The sequence below is a fragment of the Thamnophis elegans genome, chromosome Z (genome assembly GCF_009769535.1).
Source record: "Thamnophis elegans isolate rThaEle1 chromosome Z, rThaEle1.pri, whole genome shotgun sequence".
NCBI classification, from domain to species: Eukaryota; Metazoa; Chordata; class Lepidosauria; order Squamata; family Colubridae; genus Thamnophis; species Thamnophis elegans.
The window spans coordinates 24,994,152-25,012,797 of record NC_045558.1 but is presented as its reverse complement, the minus strand read 5'-3'; the positions used below and the strand labels follow the sequence as shown (position 1 = coordinate 25,012,797).

At 33.9% G+C, this 18,646-nt stretch overlaps 1 protein-coding gene across 1 annotated transcript in view; it reads left to right on the top strand.

The window, feature by feature from the left end:
* Positions 1 to 18,646, top strand: part of ZNF804B (zinc finger protein 804B) — a 210,932-nt gene that overhangs the window by 156,449 nt on the left and 35,837 nt on the right. The gene's annotated exons all lie outside the window — the stretch shown is intronic.

Sequence of the window (18,646 nt, the reverse complement as noted above, 5' to 3'; positions counted from 1 at the left end):
ATCGCGCTTCTGTCAGTGCTCTTTTGTTGGTGCGCCTTTGTGGGCGCGCTGTCGACATCGCAGTTTTACCGCCGCAGTTTTGCCGGTGCGCTGTTGTTGGGCGTGCATTTGTCGGGTCACGAGTATGTCATCTGAATATAGTAAACATTGGAATTACATAATAATTGTAATTCTAAACCACCTCCCCAGACAATCATGTTGTATGAAATCTTTTTCCTTGCTGCTGTCTTATAGAAAAGTATATAAAAGGAAGCTTTTGTAGATTCTCTTGTGTCTCTAATCTTTTGTATTTAACCCTATGTTTCAGCTCACAGAGAATTGTTGGATATCGAGTACACACAGAGTATGATGTGTATTTTAACAATAGTGGCATTTACAACTGTTTTTACTTGATGTTAAATCAGTTTTCTGTCCAGAATCATTTGTTGAGATGGGTAGCTACATAAACTGGATAAACAACCAAACAGGAATGGAAGCAAAATTATTTAATGGAGTTAAATAATTCCTTTCTGACCTGAATAGTTGCCTCCGCCATGTTTTGCTTTTGCAGAACTAAAGGTAGGAAGAGGCCATACTGTGGTGGCTGTTTGTCTGGGACATTCATGGTGACCTTCCACAGTTCACTAGTATAAGTGGTTACCCAGCAGAGCAGAGCAGAATACTCCCTTAGTTATATCACATGGACAGTCCTTTCCAAGAGCAGTTCACTTTTAATTGTCTTTGCAATTGAAATTAATAAAGCAGTAATTCAGAGAACATTCTATCAATTAGCCCTGCATTTGTTATTAAAAAATTAGAAGGTCAGTTAGGAGCAAGTTATTGGGATTTTAAAGGTGATAAGGTTGTAGCAATTTATAAAATTTAAAAATAGCAAAAAGCAAGCAATAATCATTTTTATTCTATTTTATGCCCATTAGTTTTCCTTTGTCAATTCTTAGAATTCTCCCTCCAGAGGCAGGTGACACAATCTGCCCCTCTGCCTCCCCAAAAAACCCATTTGTTTCCTATTTTTCATGCAAGTGCCTTCACAATGCAAATATACTAAAGAGACTGGCAAAGCAACTAATAAAATATGGGAAATTATGTATTATACATGCATAGCTGCTATGTTTATTAGCTATTGGAATTGGAAGCCATTGGCTGATGCATGTTTTATATCTTTGTGATAAGAGTATCCAAAATTAAAATATGAATATTGTGGAAATTATTTATTTATTTATTTATTTATTTATTTATTTATTTATTTATTTATTTATTTATTTATTTATTTATTTATTTATTTATTTATTTATATAAATGTAAATTTAAGAGCTGACTAACTACAGTGGACTCTGTGTAAGAAACAAAAGCAGAAAAAAGACAAAGACAACTAAAAATGAAAATCAGGCAGACAACCCAGACTTAAACAATAAACAACAAAATCATCATCAACAACGAAGTAAAACAGGTGCCTTAAACAAATGATAAGTGTCAACCCCAGGCCTGGGACCAAAGTCAGGTTTTTAGAGCTTTCTGAAATCTTCAAAGATAGTTATATAAAATCAGAAATATATACATCCTGAATTAGACAAATTTATAAGTAACTTTATTGTTATATGGTGTATCATATTATATCATATTTCATTTTATATTGTATTTTTGTTGTATTTTTCACTTTTTTTGCTATAGTATTCTTTATGTGTGTGTTTTCTTTAGCAATATATCACACAATCCCATTACTTATATATTTTGATTTTTCTTCTTTTCTACTATTAATATAAAAGTTATACAAACAAACAAACAAACAAAAAAGAAATAAATTAAAAGCTTTATGAAATAGCAATAACACTTAGACTTATATACCGCTTCACAGTGCTTTACAGTGTTTTGCAGAGTCGGCATATTGCCCCCAACAACTATCTGGGTCTTCATTTTACTGACCTTGGAAGGATGGAAGGCTGAATCAAGGCTTGAGCCGATGAGAATCAAACTGCCGAACCGCTGGCAGCAGAATTAGTCTGCAGTACTGAATTCTAACCATTGTGCCACCACGGCTCAGAATTTTATTTCTGGGCTTTATTTCTTTGTTCCAGAAAATGGGACTACAATAGACATGGCATGTATTAGTATCCTGCAATGTTGCTATATTTAAAGAAGATGTCCTGGAGACACAAGCTCTGCTGGAATATACAGGAATATAAGAATAATTGAAATAGAAGAAATTTTTGGCTGGAATAGAATAGAATGAATTGATGGAGTGAAATAGAATTTGTATTTGTTCATACATAAATTCAGCTTAAAATACATTTTGCCTTAGATCTGGTAGTCATTATTATCATCATTAACATCATTATTAACATGGGGCTGTATTTTGAATCAGGAAAGGAACATGAAAACAGTATCCCTACTTTTTATAATAATTTAAGCAGACTAGTTTTATAAAATTAAGAAAAATGTAACAAAATTTTATTTTGATAATGTAATTTATTTCTATATATAATACTTATTTAAATTAAACCATCTAAAACAATTTACTTAGATCTATATTTACTGCAATATTTAATAATGCAAATTCAGTTTTTTTTAAAAAAAAATTCATAAAATTCAGCTCTCCATTCCAAAGCAATTCCCATAAATTCATATTAGCATTCTATTTCATTTCATTGATTACATAGATATTTGCCCAATTTTTGTTAGAATTCTCATTAATATATAAATCATCAACACCATATATATTGGTATTTATTTAATACAATCCTATTACTATAACTATAAAAAATATCGCTGACAGTATTTATAAAATGGTAATTTATAAAATGGTAAATTTGATTGAAAATTGTGTTTATAAACTTAATTCATAAATTATATAAACCAGTGGTGGATTTGTACCAGTTTTACTACTGGTTCATCATGTGCGCGCGCTCTTGCGCTCATGTGACGCTTCTGCACATGCATAGAAACTTCTGTGCACAATCAGAAGCATCCGGGTGGGTGGGCGGAGCCTCCTGCCACAGCCACTACTGGCCAAACTGGGCCAAACTGAGAGCAATCCACCTCTGATATAAACCCACTTAATGATAGTTAACAGATGCATTCATTCATGGTGCAATCATATTTTAGAGCATTGATCAGAGAAAATTAAACCATTTTTATCAAATTAAAACCAATGATTTGTAGTAGCATCTTATAGTAGAATTGGTCTTATTATTGGTGCCAATTGTAGGAGATGACCAGGCTGAGCTTGAAGGTGGGATCAAACGTCATCGGTTAAGAATCCTTATTTAACCACAAGAAACTGAAGTCCAGTCTCCTGTGAATTTTGTGGGCTCTTGTCTAGTGCCAATTTGACTTGACCGTTAGTAGATTGGATTCTTGGGCAGTATGAGTAGTATGTAATAAACTTTTAGTGCTTTGAATTAAATTCCTGTTCTTGGTTACTTGCTCCTGACAGCCACTCCAATAGCTACTTAAAGATAATCGTAAAGCTTTGGTGCATTTCTTTATTGTAGACTTTCATTTTCAGACATTTTCCCTCAGTAAAACTATTCTATCAATAAAACTTAATAGTGGGTAAAATGACCTAGAGCAACTCATGTTGTGATCACAGTAACTGCTTTGATATAAGAAAGAAGACTGATCCACGACGTTTTACTTTGTTACAATCCCACTGAGAATTTAATTCATTAGTCACAATGTCTAAGAGTTTAAATAATTTGAACAATAGAGTTTATTTGGCCCGGCATTGATTATTGTTACTTAGATTCCAGGATGTTGTTCGCGTGTAGATAATCTAAGATACATTCTGCCACTTGTTTACAACTGTAAACTGCAGATCTTAAATAGTCCACTTTGAATAAAATAGGCTATAACAGCATCAGATACAGCTGATTTGGATCTTTTTCACAAGGAAAAAAAAAACCCAAAACTTTCCATGCAGTTTTTATGCAGATGGTTTTGCATGTGGAAAAAGGAACTTTTTATTCAGCTTTCTCCATGTAACATGATTTACTTGAGTGCCAGTTTGGCATTGTTTATAGAGCTATTGAAAAGGTTATGGTATTGTTTAATATTCCTAGGAACATGACACAGCATAAAATTCCACAGTTTCATAAGATGCTATGGAATCTGAAATGTGTGCTTGTGCATTTAGATAGCAGGAGTTCTAAAATGAACTCACAGATGGAGGTATAAATCTAATATGTCTGTAGCTGCTTTTTAAACTCTCTTCATAAAATATGTGCAGTAGCTCTAGCAAATCTTGTCATGCTATTTTTGTATAGAAGGCTATGTGATTTTTAATGCATGAGAATTTCTGTTTATATATTCAATAGAATACTAACTCAGAAGCAGACAAAATGGCTCTGTTTTATATTCATCGTTATTAATGATTTTTAGATATATCATGTTCAATCCAACTTTTGATAAATTCATTTATTTGCCATAAATCAGTAAGCTTCGAGTGAGCATATATTTGCATACTTTCTTCCCATCTAAAATCAAAAGAAATTTGATTTTCCAAAATAAAAAAGTAATTTAGTAGAATTAATTTTTTTTAAAAAAAATGTGTCACAATGATATTAATATACTAGCTGAATACCTGTGCTCCGCTACAAAACTAGGTGATCAAGCTTGATAAATCAACATTTACAAATTGAAAATTAATGAGTAGTTACGATCAGCTTCTCCTTTCCTCTTCTCTCCCTTAGGCTTGCCCCACAGAAGCCTCCTCTATCTTATCCCTTGTTCCCCCTCAGGCTTTCCCCACAGAATCTTCCCTTTCCCTCTCTCAGCCTTGCCCCACAGAATCCTCCCTTATCCTTCTCTCCCTCAGCCTTGCCCCATCGAATCTTCCCCTATCCTATTTCTTTCTCTTCTTCAGGCTTGATACCCAGAATCCTCCCCTATCTTACCCCCTTCTCAGGGTGACCCCATTGATCCTCTCCAAACTCTCAGCCCACAGGCCAGATAAGTCACATGCTGGTCACACCTAAGGGGCAGTTGGAACAGAGATCTTTTCAGGTGAGGAGATGGGAGTAGAACTCCTTAGCATCAGAGCATATTAATAATAATATAAAATATTTAATATCAGAAATATATCTGGTGGTTAAGAGGAACCACCAGATATATTTCTATATATTATAGAAGCTAAGAGGGACATACGCACCATATTTCAAGTTTGTAGGTTTTACAGTTCTGGAGATTTTATGATCACAGCATGAACAGTTTATGCCTTTAGATAGATAGATAGATAGATAGATAGATAGATAGATAGATAGATAGATAGATAGATAGATAGACAGACAGACAGACAGACAGACAGACAGACAGACAGACAGACAGACAGACAGACAGACATCTGATACACCACAATCATTTTCTTCTTTCTTTTTGTCTTCATTATCTGATAAACAAAGACCTTTATGTTATCTTTAAAAATATATATAGTTGATTTGAAACTAAGGTGGTGTTATACCTAATAGTACAATAGTTTACCTAAATATTAACAAGTTTTTCAAAATATTGTTTTAATGAGAATTACATAATATCAAATCATTCTATGTGTAGTTGTGCTTTTTCTATTTATCAATCAAATGATTATGTTGCTTTAAATCTAAATAAATCAAAAAAATTTTAAAAAAGAAACATCCAGACTCAAGCAGTACATTAGATGCAGCAAAGTTGTGAGGGATTAATGATATAAACATAATTGCAGCCAAAAATGGGGGGGGGGAGCCAAACAGAATATTTGAATATCATAACTATGCTATATTCATACTCCATTATTGATGCTGTATCACAACTTTGAGAATTCAAGTGCTGAAAACCTTGGACAAACTCTGCAGGTCACTGTATTGGATGTCTGGTTAAGGAATGAAGGAAGAAAAGAAGGAAGGATAGATTTTTCAACCTTGTTTGACCAGGGCATTTCTCCAGCATCTACTAAGATGTTTGAAGCCAGTCAGATAAATGGCAAGTCTATAAGTATTTAATAAATGGCAAGTCTATAAGTATTTAATGCTAGACTGAAAGAAGATCCAGTCTTCCATATTCTCATGATTTCAGTACTGTTGTTTTATTTTTTGCTCAACTACAAGGTCATTGAAAGTATTGAGAATTTACAGTTGCAAGAAAGGGAAGAGATTGTTCAAATTATATGGCTTTCTATCCAATTGGAAATATGGCTTCATCTCCACTTCCACTGTCTTCCATGCTCTTGAGAATTCAGTTCCTGTAAGAGATATGTTAGTGTGAGATTTTTGTAGCTGTCCCTCAACAGTAAGGACAGAAGAAGAACTGACATTAACAACCGCTAGGTCTGTTTTCACATGGAATTAGTTGGACTGCTGTAGATTTAGTTATGGATTGTTCTCCCTCACTCCCATATTGTTCTGTGGTGGAATGGATGGAAATCAATCAAGGGAAGAATCAATCTAGAACTAAGGAGAAATTTCCTAATTATAAGAACAATTAATCAGTGGAACAACTTGCAAAACATCCAGAAGTTATTGGGTGTTCCAACACTGGAAGTTTTTAACAAAAAAATGGACAGCCATTTCCTGATTGAGCTTCCAAGGCCCCCTCCAACTCAGTTATTCTGTTATTTTATTTCTGAAATCCTCTATTTTTTCATTACTGTATCTTCTCTCCCGAACTTCTTTGTTTTCCTGGCCATTAAGCGATCTAAAAAGGAAAAAGGGTCTAAGTTATTCATAGAGGTGAAGTTTTTTTTAGAAATCAAGAAAGAGCTATATGTGTGTCCAATGTTTTCAATGTTTATTTAATAAAGACTTATATTTATAAAAATGCTACTAAAAGATAGGCAAGTAGCTTTAGGATCATAAATGTTCTGCAGTAATTTCAGATTGTATTGAAGATTCCTCGAAGGCTGTCTAGGATAAGAAAATGTGTGTAAATGTATTTCCAAATCTTGCTGAAAATATAAAGTTGAGTTGTTATTTAGAGCTGTAAGTATTTTCACAATAAGTGAAAGTTAAGTTATTTCTGGACAAGGGAATGACCAATAGGAGTTATTACTTCAATTATGTTAAAGAATTAAAACTATCTAGTCCAAAATGAATTAGTTCAGTGAAATGAAGAAATCCACAGTGGAGGGATATAACAATTCAGTAATAAATAATTCAATGTCAATGAGTTTTCACTTGGGATCTTAGCTATTTATCTTTAAATTCTATTAGTCTTTTTTAATATGAACTGTCTTAATTTTAGTCTTTTTAAAAACTGTTAATCAATTTCAACTAATACAATAGCTTAATACAAAGCAAACTGATATTCGGAAATTGTCACTGACAATAATGAAAATCACAGAACATTTTTAATCAAAGGTTCACTGATAAAGGTAGCATGAAAAATAAATTAGAAGATATTGGAATTATTAATCATGACATAGCACAACATTAAACCATAAACCTTTCTGCTGTTATGGTTAGGGACTTCTAAGTATTAGGTGCAATATTGCATGCATAGATGTGCCAATGGTTTGGCATTTAAGTAATCTAACCATATTAATTATAATATTAATATCAGTTGAGAAAAGTGAGTATGCTTGGATTTGCAACTATTTCCTTATATTTATAAAGTCTAATTAATGATTTGTGTTAATATAGTTTTAAGTGTTCATGTTTTATGAGAAAGTCAGCCTTAGATAATCATAAGCACAATCAAATCTTATTGTTTAGTTGTGCATAAGTGCTATACACTCAAGATATGTATAAATAATTAATTTCTGTGCAGTTAGTACTATAGACATTATTTAGAAAATGATTTTATACATTACTGAATCAGAATTTCACTATATTTAAATCCATATCTTTTGGCTATGTTCACATAACAGGCTTACCATAATTAGCCATTAACACTCTCTAATCTAGGGCCACAAATCTGACCTGCAGAAGTTGGGTCATGAATGAAATAAATAGAATAGAATAGAAAAACAGAGTTGGAAGGTCTTCTAGTCTAACTCCCTGCTTAGGCAGGGAGCTCTATACCATAAATATAGGGCTATCATATTCTTTTTATATTTGGTCTCTGAACACAAGATCTTAAAAAATATTATTCCAATTGACTTAGTTATACTGGTCATACATTTCTACTACACAGGGATCAGTTAGTTTCTTAGGGAAGTGCTGTCCCAATCATATTACAGTCATGGACTATCTGTAATAGGCAAACTGATTGAAGAAGAAAGAAAAGGATGTAATGTTTTAAATTAAATGATATAAGATTAACTAGTATGCAAATTAAAGGAACTGACAATAAATTAAAAGCTTCTATTATAATCAAGCTCAAAAACTCCCTCCAGGAAATTAAAATGGATAGAAAAGAGACAGGAAGAGACAGTACTTAATTCATTATTACAAAATCAGGAATCCCCTTCTGGATTGCTATGTGTTTAGGCTGTTCTTTATCTTTAGAATTAGTTGCACTTGTCATCTGTGGTCATCCTTGATGGCATGTTTAATCATTTATAAATTGCTTGTTGATTTATGTTATTATTTGCATGACATTCAGAGCTAGATTCTTCATAGGATACCTTACAAATTAAGCATTTAGAATATAATAAGTATACAGCTACTCAACAGTTTCAGGTTTTAAAACATAGGTCCAAGTTGAATAAAAGAATTTCAGAAGCTTTTGAAAAACCACTAAATGCTAGCTGGGGTAATTTTGGGGTAGTACCTTCTAAAAGTAGTAGTTTTTCACCTGTTTTTTAAAAGATAGTTGTCTTCTTTTTCTTCTTCTTCTTTCCTCCTCCTCCTTCTCCTCCTCCTCCTCCTCCTCCTCCTCCTCCTCCTCCTCCTCCTCCTCCTCCTCCTCCTCTTCTTCTTCTTCTTCTTCTTCTTCTTCTTCTTCTTCTTCTTCTTCTTCTTCTTCTTCTTCTTCTTCTTCTTCTGCCATATCTGTCATCAGACATTGGTGATCATGTTGGCAATCCTATTTTTGTCAACAGCCTCATGAAAAAGTGCTACTGAGTTTTGTCCAAACCAGTTCCTTAGCTTATGAAGCCATGATGTTATTCTGCCTGGACCTCATTTGCCTTCAATTTTTCCCTGGAGAATTAAGTGGAGTATGCCATATTTTTCTGGATGTTGCATCACCTGTCCAAAATATTCCAACTTTCGCATAGTTGTCTTTGAGTCAGAGGTATCCACAGAGAGGAAATCAAAAAGTCAAGATAACAGCCAACCAAGCAGTTGAAGCCTTGTCCTGTTTTATATGCATCATACTTTATGTAGAACAGATTGGGGCTTTGATTATATGACCATCTTCATGCAATTGACACTTCCGCAGATATTCCTGCCTTAAATTAAGTGTGGATTACATAATCATTTAATCTCCAGACAGAATTGTATTGAATAATGAAAAAGTTCTCTTCAAGGGCTATCACCACTTTAAAAGCTAAAGCCTGTTATTTATTGTTTAGTAGAACACAATATAATTGATTTAAGTTAGATAAATTACAGTTAAATATTAGAAACAGTTCCATAGTGGACACTATTACTTCCCTTTACTGATGATATTTAAGCTTGTTTATTTATTTAATTAAAAATGCATATGGCTCACCCTGAATAAATCTGCGTTTATATCAGTTATGCTTTAATTTAGTGAGGCATGAAGACAAAAATCTAAATAATCCCACTTAGGATAAATAAATATTTATATGTTCATATTAAACTTAAAAGTTTGGTTTGTAATCAAATATAGTATGTTACAATTTGAATCAGTGCATTTCTTTTGCCAGTTCATTTTACTGCTGGAATATACATTCCTATAAAAAAATAAATTTGTAAGTATATTTATTAGTAGTTTTTTTTTCTTTAGTGAAAACTACTAATTGAAATATAAGTCTATATTTATTTCTTCTTTGAATATGAACCCAGTTTACAAAATTATATTCCAGATTGCAAGGCTCATAGTGTCTTTAAGAAAACTAATCAGAAACTTGACTTTACATTGGATGTCTTCAGTGGAAAGTCACTATATCTAAATCTATAGAAAGCATAGCACTTTTTATGTACCAGCATGTTTATATGAATAAAAATATAGGCAATTAGGAAATCCAATCCACCAGTCTAAGAGTCAAAACTTGGAAATCTGACTTCTGAGTCACAATGTGGGTGTATCTTGTGCAATTTTGGTTAGGTTGACTGACAAGAGGCATGCAAGAGTTTTCCCATCATCACCAAATCCGGACGAAAGCCAAATCTGAGATCCTGTATTGGTTAGATCCATTTTCTGGCAGTAAATTGTAATAAGCTTCTAATTTAAAATTACATTTGATAATACAAGAAGTTCTCTACATTAAGAAACAATTGAACAAACTCCACCTGACTGATAGTCATCTTTCAGCTATTGAAAATAACTTATGAAAATGAAAAATGTTCACCTTTTTACAGTAAACTTTTAGTACAAATAAGATTTTGAAGAAAAAAAGTGGGGGAGGAATCATTAGGCTATTTATTTGATTGTATCCATCCAGTTCTTGGTCAAGTGACCTATGTGCCCACTTCAGCAGATCAGGAATTCTTAATTTATGGAATCAAATGTCTTTTGTTTTTGTCTCAATCAGCATATTTTGATGGCTGTGCAATTTCTTAAAAATCTCTAACAAATCTCCATACATGATTTCTGATTTATTATGTATTGCAGCTACATTTGAGATGTTACGTTTATTATATTTTTATCAAATAATACAATGTCAGAAGTCATTAGTGATATTATCACTATAAGGACATAAAATAAGAATGGATATAGAAAGCAAGTGTTCTTTCAAGCAAGAATATATTTGCTTATGACAATACATCAATGTTTACTGCAGTGGCATGTATCTTTAAGCTAAATATAATATCTGTTAATTTAATTGTCTTTTTTATAACTTATGAAAAATATCATTAACAGGAAGTTATATTAAACCTTATAATTGTCTGAAATAATATATGTAGGCCAAATAGCCAGGAATGAGTAAAATACATTATAATGGACAGCACATAAAGAATATCAAATAGATTGTATTTTAGACAGGTGGTGCCCATGGAATTTTTATATATTTGAAATTTCTCACATCATGACTGTCAGCACTCCTTCATTGAGTAATTAGGAAAGAAAACCACGAGACTCCATTGATAGAAATCAAGTGTACTTTTACTAATTATAAATGATCAGAAGTGTAGCAAAGCGAAGACTGATTATTTAGGCGCGAAAGCGAGTGATATATAAAATAACCCATTCCCCACCCCTTGGCATCCCAGTTGCATCCAATCATAATTCTCCCAAGTGTCAGGTGTGAGATAACTTCGAAAGGCATCACCAAGATGGAATGTCGGTGCCGTTGGCCTTGGCGGGAACCTCCTCCGCATGCGCAGTCCGACAGGCAGCAGAACTCCAGAAGCTTCCTCCAGCACAATTAGTAAACCCCTCCCAAATACCATGCCCACCCTCCCCATTTCAATGGCAGCTGAAGCTGCAGCAAAGCAGAGGCTGACAATGTCTTTCTGTGGTCTTGTATCACAGCACTGGAGACATTCCAGGATTACTCAGCAAAATACTAATATGTATTATGAGATAAAAGATATTGCTTTGAGATTTCTTTTAAATAGCTGGATACGCTGAAGCAAGTGTGGACTATGCATTCTTCATTGTCATGGGACCGAGAATCAAATCATATCATTTAAGAGAACCTGAGCATGCCATCAGAATATTAGTGATTTCCAATATACTGCAAAATATTAAGATTCCTAGAATTTAAATCTGCTAGAAATGTGGAGAGCTTACAGTGCTGTTGTTGAATAACTCAGCAGGGAAAACCATTTCAGACTTCTAGGAACTGTATACTATATTATGTAATGATCATGTCAGATAAATAAACAAGCTTAAAAATATGGCTTTTCCCTCCCATAACAAAACAAGCATAATTAATCCATCAGGCAATAGAGGTGGTTGTTGATTATCTTTAAATGCACATAGGAGTTAATTGGTTGATATTTTGAACCATCTGTATAGAAAGCAAGGTGTGCATTAATTTCAGAAAAAGATAAGTTATGGAAGGATAAGGTGCTTTTGAACAAAATATTCCAGTTTAACTTGTTCATTATAAAGTATATATTGTTTATCCTCATATAATTATATTTTTGTCATCAATGGAATGCAATAAACTGTAAACACTTAACTGAGCATTTATCAACATTAAAAAAATGATGAAAATATCAATTTTATGTGGAAAATTAACAGTATGATAAAACTTCCCTTTTTGACCCGTTTTCCCATGGATCTGGCATATGAGGAACCACTAATGCAGTATGTGTCAATACTTCACTAATAATATTACATCAACTGAAAGCTTTTAAAATGCAATCAGCAAGTTCAAACATGGTTTTTTTTTCCATGTAAATCAGGATAACTTAAAAACAAAAGCAAAATTAATCATTTCATTACATGAATAGGGGTTTAGATTATAGGGTTAACAGTCATCAATGAGCAATCAAATGCATAGTAATCATTTATATTTTGACATGGAATATTAAAAACTCAAAATACTCAAAATTAAATGGCTTTCTAGGGAGTCTCATGGACATTTACTGAGAAATCAAGTCAATTGGTTTCTGTGGAACGTTGTCTCTAATACATGTGATATATAACTCCGGAGTTTTACATGGCTAGAATGGGACTTCAGCAAAATCGTAAAATATATTAGTAGAGAAGGGATATTGCTTTGAGATTTCTTTTAATGGATAATAGGAAGCCATATAAAAGTGGTATAAATAAGTAAACTACTGGAGGGAACAATTATATGAAAATTCAAAAAGCTGATCCTATTCCTTTCCCAATTAGCAGTACATAATGACACTTTTTTGGTCTGTGAAATAAATACCAAGGTGGGTTACAGGAAGATTGCATCAGAGATTAAATGAAAGAATTCTATAAAGTGAATTAATATGGCAGGGAAAAGGTTTGTGCTTCTGGTTTTATATGCACATGCACCCATACAGTTGCTATGATAATTAGCAGTTCATTCAAGATCAACTGATAGCAGCAGACAAGGAACACAAGCCAAAACAAGAATTCCTTAAAAGAGACTGCCCAAAAGGTTAACAGGAGCATGCAGAAGAATATTAATCCTGAGAACTAAGTCAAAATTGTCAGTAAGTACAGAGGCCAGAAATCCACAAACAGAGACCAAACAAATATTACACAAGAGCCAGAGCTCTGATGATTTCAACAAAGAACACAATTCAGAGCTGTCTCTTAAATCAGACTGCAGCCAGCTGTCTTCAATCAAAGGATTTACTCCTTTGCTTGGCAAGCAGCCTCATAGAATATCTCCACTCTGCTCTTTGTTCTGCTAGCTGGGTGCCTGGGTTGAGGTCTCATCATCTGATTGTTCCAGTTGTGGTACCTGTGTTTGATCAGTCTCGGTATTTTCTTGGCTTTGTATCTCCTGATGCTAACATTCAACAGGTTGTGTTGCACCTCATTCACATTCAGAATCAATTTAACTGAATTTTTATTGTACGGCATCTACAGAAGTCATGCAATCATTGACATACAAATTTAGTTTAAATAAAGCATCAGCAAATACATGAGAAGGCTAGATTCAATAAGAGCCCATCAATATATTATGTATACACCGTATGTGCTATTTCTGTATTGCAGGGATTTCCAAATTATGTATCACAAGGAAGAAGGAGGAGGAAGATTTTATAGATGCAGAAAATGATTGTTCCAGCAGAGTCAATCAGTTCTGCTTCTGAAACAGAATACTTCAGTAATTATTTAAGTTATCAGAGTCTGAACTTATTTTACTTAATAGCCTCCTTTAAAATTTTCAAGGGAAATGAATTCTGTAGCAGAAAAATAAAATAGAATAATACTTCCAAATTTCTAAATATGTGAGATTGAGTGTATGAATCCATCAGAAATCATTAAGAGGAACAGTAAATTTATGCTGAATGTGGAGAAAATTCTAAAAGCCTTTCCACGAAACTTTATCAAAATATTAAACAGATAAAGTGTCATATGAAAAAATACTGAACTAATTTGACTTATTTACCAGGTTTCTTTCATGTCTAAAATTTTATGATTTTTAGCTCATATCCTTAGGAGCAAAGAATATACTGTATTGTTTCTAAGAAATATATATGCTTGTTATGCTGCTCCAATTCATACATAGATTGATGCTTCACTTTGTACCCATTTTTACAGCATCATTCAGATATTGTTATAACCTGAAATCAGGACAGAGAAGAATGATGGACCTCTGATGATGATGGTTCTCTAGTGCTTCTCCTATAGCTTCCTATTAGCCAGGAAAGTCTTAAATCTCACCCATATTCAGATGTAGTCTCATTCTGTAATCTAGGTAATCTAGTAACCATGTAGAGTCAGACTTCCCTTATGCAAATGTCAGGGCTGGATTGAACAAGTCTTTATTCCACACAAGACTAATAATAATTGAATAAATTATAGTACGATATATCTTCACTGATTTTTCAGTGCTTTAGACACTTTAATTTTTTATGTTTTAGACACTAAGGTTATTCTTTATTCTATTCTTTATTCTCTATTCTATGTAATTATTCTACAATTTTCCTCATCAGTGAAAATGTACAAAATGGCAGACTGTGCTCTACGTGGGACCTTATGAGGATGTGATTATATTGCCCATACATTCATCACAAGATTCATCCAACAACCAGACAAGAATTTGGGGACAATGGTACTGACTTCTGGCAAATGGCAACCCCACTCAGCTACATTAATATTACTTTAACAAGCTACCTTCTTGAGGGAGGAATGAGGCGGGTTTAAGGAAGGACAGTGATTTATTAAAGACTGATGCCAAGAAATACAACCACAAAATACTGTTTTAAGTGGAACATATTTTACTTATTGTATGTGTGTATTCAAGGCAGGCTACTAAATAAAATGAAATGGGGAAAAAATAAATGAAATAAAAGATATGAAATAAAAAGTTTAGTATTACATCTAAACGGGTTTTAGAAATACAGTGCTTATGTAAAATGTGTCCTAAAGTAAGCCTGTTAACCTTTCTAAATTGTTTCACTAATCAAAAAAATTCTGCAGTAATGGAATTACCCTCTGACATTACATCCTGGAATTCATATTACAGGCTTAAAACCACTGAAAACATGGATAATTACTTTGATAATTGTAGTTGTAAAGGAAAAACATTACTCAAACAGAAGCAATAAGTAGCAGTAAGATTATTGCTTAAATTATCATGCTCTTTAACCTTATTGTAAATATTTTGAATTTGGGTGGTGATGCTATAATATTTTTGACAAGACTTCAGAAGTGCTTTGCCATTGCTTCCTAAAGTTGAGAAAGAGTGACTGACCCAAAATCTCACAGGTTGCCTTGTGCCTAATGGAACAAATAATTAGAACTTACAAGCTTCTGGTTTTTAGTATCATGACTTTAACCACTACAGCTGCGTGCAAAAGTCCTGCACGCTTTACGGTTTACGGTTTATGACATTTTTGGGATAGACCATTGATTTTATGATATTTTATGCTAACTGCTATGCAAATATTGTTATATTTAAATAAATACTGGTAGTTTTTAAGTAAAAAAAAACTGGGGTGGGGATTGTGAATTTTCTTGCCTGCTTACAATGACTATGAAAACAGATTAACTGATGCACACCCAGTGGCATAGGTGTTGCAATACTAAGGCCGATTCTAGTGTTTTGTTAACATTTTTATTGTTTATGGCCCTGAAAAGGACCGTTTAGGTAATCAAACATGGTTACTAATATGAAATTGGCCAGCCCTTATTGCTTATCACCAATTGGCATTGCTTTGGCATAGATTGTATAAGCCTTTACACGTGATCTTTGGTGACAATGTGGTGCCAGGCTGTAATAATGGATTCAACCAGCTCCTGCTTGGTCTTTGGATGCTTCTTGCTTATTTCGTAACCAATCTTGGCCCACAAGTTCTCAATTGGGTTCAAATCCAGGCTCTGAGCTGGGCAATCCAGAAGTTGAACACCATGCTTCTTCATCCACTGCTGGACAGACTTGGCTTGATGAAGTAAAAGTCCTTCCCTACAAGTTGCTGAGCTGAAGGAAGCATGGTCCAGGACTTCAACATACTGTTTGGAATTCATGATTCCCTGCACTATTTGTATCCAACCAATACAAGAAGCAGCGATACAGCCCCAGATCAACACGTGCAATGGATGCTTCACAGATAGATTCAGGAATTACGGCCTAATTTCTTCAGCTGGAAATCTTCTGACATACTTATTGCACTGAAGTTGATGACAGCACAGCTTGTCATCAACTGAACCAGTTATTTGGTATTTTTCTACTACTCTACTCACTGTGGTGCGATTTCACTCTCTTGGCTATTTCTGTACAGGAGTAACCCTCTTCATGAAGCACAATGATGAGATGCTGCTGGTGAAAGCAAAGGCCTTCATCCTTGCCCGCAGCTAGAGCTAAATTAAATTTCTTTATGCTTTTCATGCCTATTTATAGTCAGAGAGTATGACAACATTGATTGGCTCATAGATTTAGCCTCTGTGTATTTTGATTGGTCAGCCAAAGCTCGCTGCTAATTGGCTACTTTCGATCCTAATATTCTCGAAAATTCAAGTTGTGTTTGTTTTAGCACATAAACCACTCAAAACCTAAAAAAGACTTTGATAATATTAATAAAAATTATGCACCTCAATCCGACTACAGAAATTTTCATCAAAATACTAATTTTGTGTGGTTTCTATGAGTGAAAAGTTGATTAAACATGTAAATACATGTTTTAAAAATGAAAGTGTGCAGGACTTTTTCACACAGCTGTATATCTATATATCTGTATAACTATCATTATTTAAAATTGCCCTCATTAATGGCGGACAGATGGGTGATATGTTTATGGTTGGTCACAAAGTCAACCAGATGATTAGACTGGCATTTTGTCCACCTACAAGGCCTTTCCCAAGGAGCTGAGATAGGCAAATGTTGTGTTTTGATAGTGGCAAATGTTGTGTTTGATAGTGTTTGATGGTATTAAAGGTATCATTGTAGGGTGTAAACTGTTTCAAGTAAAGTTGCCTTTTGCAATTGTCTACTGGTGATTTTGTCAATGTGATGGTATTCAAATAGTATTCCAGCTTTTTTTTGGAATTTAAAAAAAATCTATTTGAATTTGAGTTACCATATTTTTCAGAGTATAATAAGCACCGGCGTATAAGACGCACCAAGGTTTTGAAGAGGCAAATACAGTAGGTAGGTAGGGTGGGGGAGAGAGAGAGAATAGGTAGGTACATAGGTAGGTAGATAGAAGGGAGAGAGGAATACAGTAGGTAGGTAGGGAGAGAGAAGGGGTAGGTAGGTAGGTAGATGTTTCCAGGTGTAGTTATCCATGTGCTGGAGAAGGAAATCACTGACAATCTGCAGCACCTAAGACTTTGTTTCTGCTGGCACAGCACTTGATCAATCTATCTTTCATCAATCAGTTAAAGAACTTTCCAAAAGGAAAAAAAAACAAATGTCCTTAAAAAGGCCTGTTTTTCATGAAAATTGGCCTTTAAAAAAAAAAAAAAAAAAGGCAAGAATAGCCTTGCTCCTGTGAGGGTGGGGAGGCAAAATGACAAAAAAACAGCCCATTTTTCATGAAAATGGGCCTGATTTTTGTCAAAGAATTGCATGCATAGCCTTATGGGGGCTTATAGAGTGCTGCTGGGGGCTGGGGGGGGCAAAAATGACCTGTTTTTTGCTCATTTCTGGCCTCCCCAGCCCCCAGGAGCTCTCTGAAAGCCTCCATAAGGATATGCATGGCCATTTTGGTGAAGGGGGTAGGGTTTCGGGAGGCAAAAAATGCTGTATTCAGTGTATAAGATGCACCCAGATTTTCAACCTCTTTTTTGAAGAAAAAGGGTGCATCTTATATTATGAAAAAAATGGTAATTAATCTAGCAGTTTTAATCCATTTGTTTAGTTTGTATCTATCATGTGTTATTCAGAAACCTATCTGCCAGCTGCCTGCAGTTTGTCAGTTCAAATGTCACCAGGCTCAAAGCTCTCAGCCTTCCATCCTTCAGACGTTGGTAAAATGAAGATCCAGATTGTTGAGGAGAATATGCTGACTTTGTAAACACTTAGAGAAGGCTGTAAAGCCCAGTGAAGTGGTATATAAGTCTAAGTGTTATTGCTATTTAAAGGAATCCCTGACTCAAACTACTGTATACAAGATTACTGCTTTAGTCATGACTGATTTTGAGGATGGCATGGCCAGAAATTTAAACTTACAGTATACCATTCTGCTTGTGGAATTCTATATTATTCTTTTATATTTAAAATATAAATTCAATCACTTGAGATACAGTCACGAAGAGCAATATATGCTTAGAAAAACCTAACATACAGTAGCTATCAACACTTCTAATATTATTAGCTGATTTCAACCATATACGTGCTTGGTCCTTTTACTGCCCTTAATGTATAAACTGCAAACAGGGTTGGGGCCATGATCCCTGTACAGTAATTATTATGTTCTTATTATTATGTTCTTTTGCACTGTCAGCTGCAGTATTTAAGTATGGCTGGAGCAATAATTAAGCTAGGGTAATATTTTTTTAACATGCATGCATAGATTTATATCTAGTAAAACATCATATTAGATAAGTT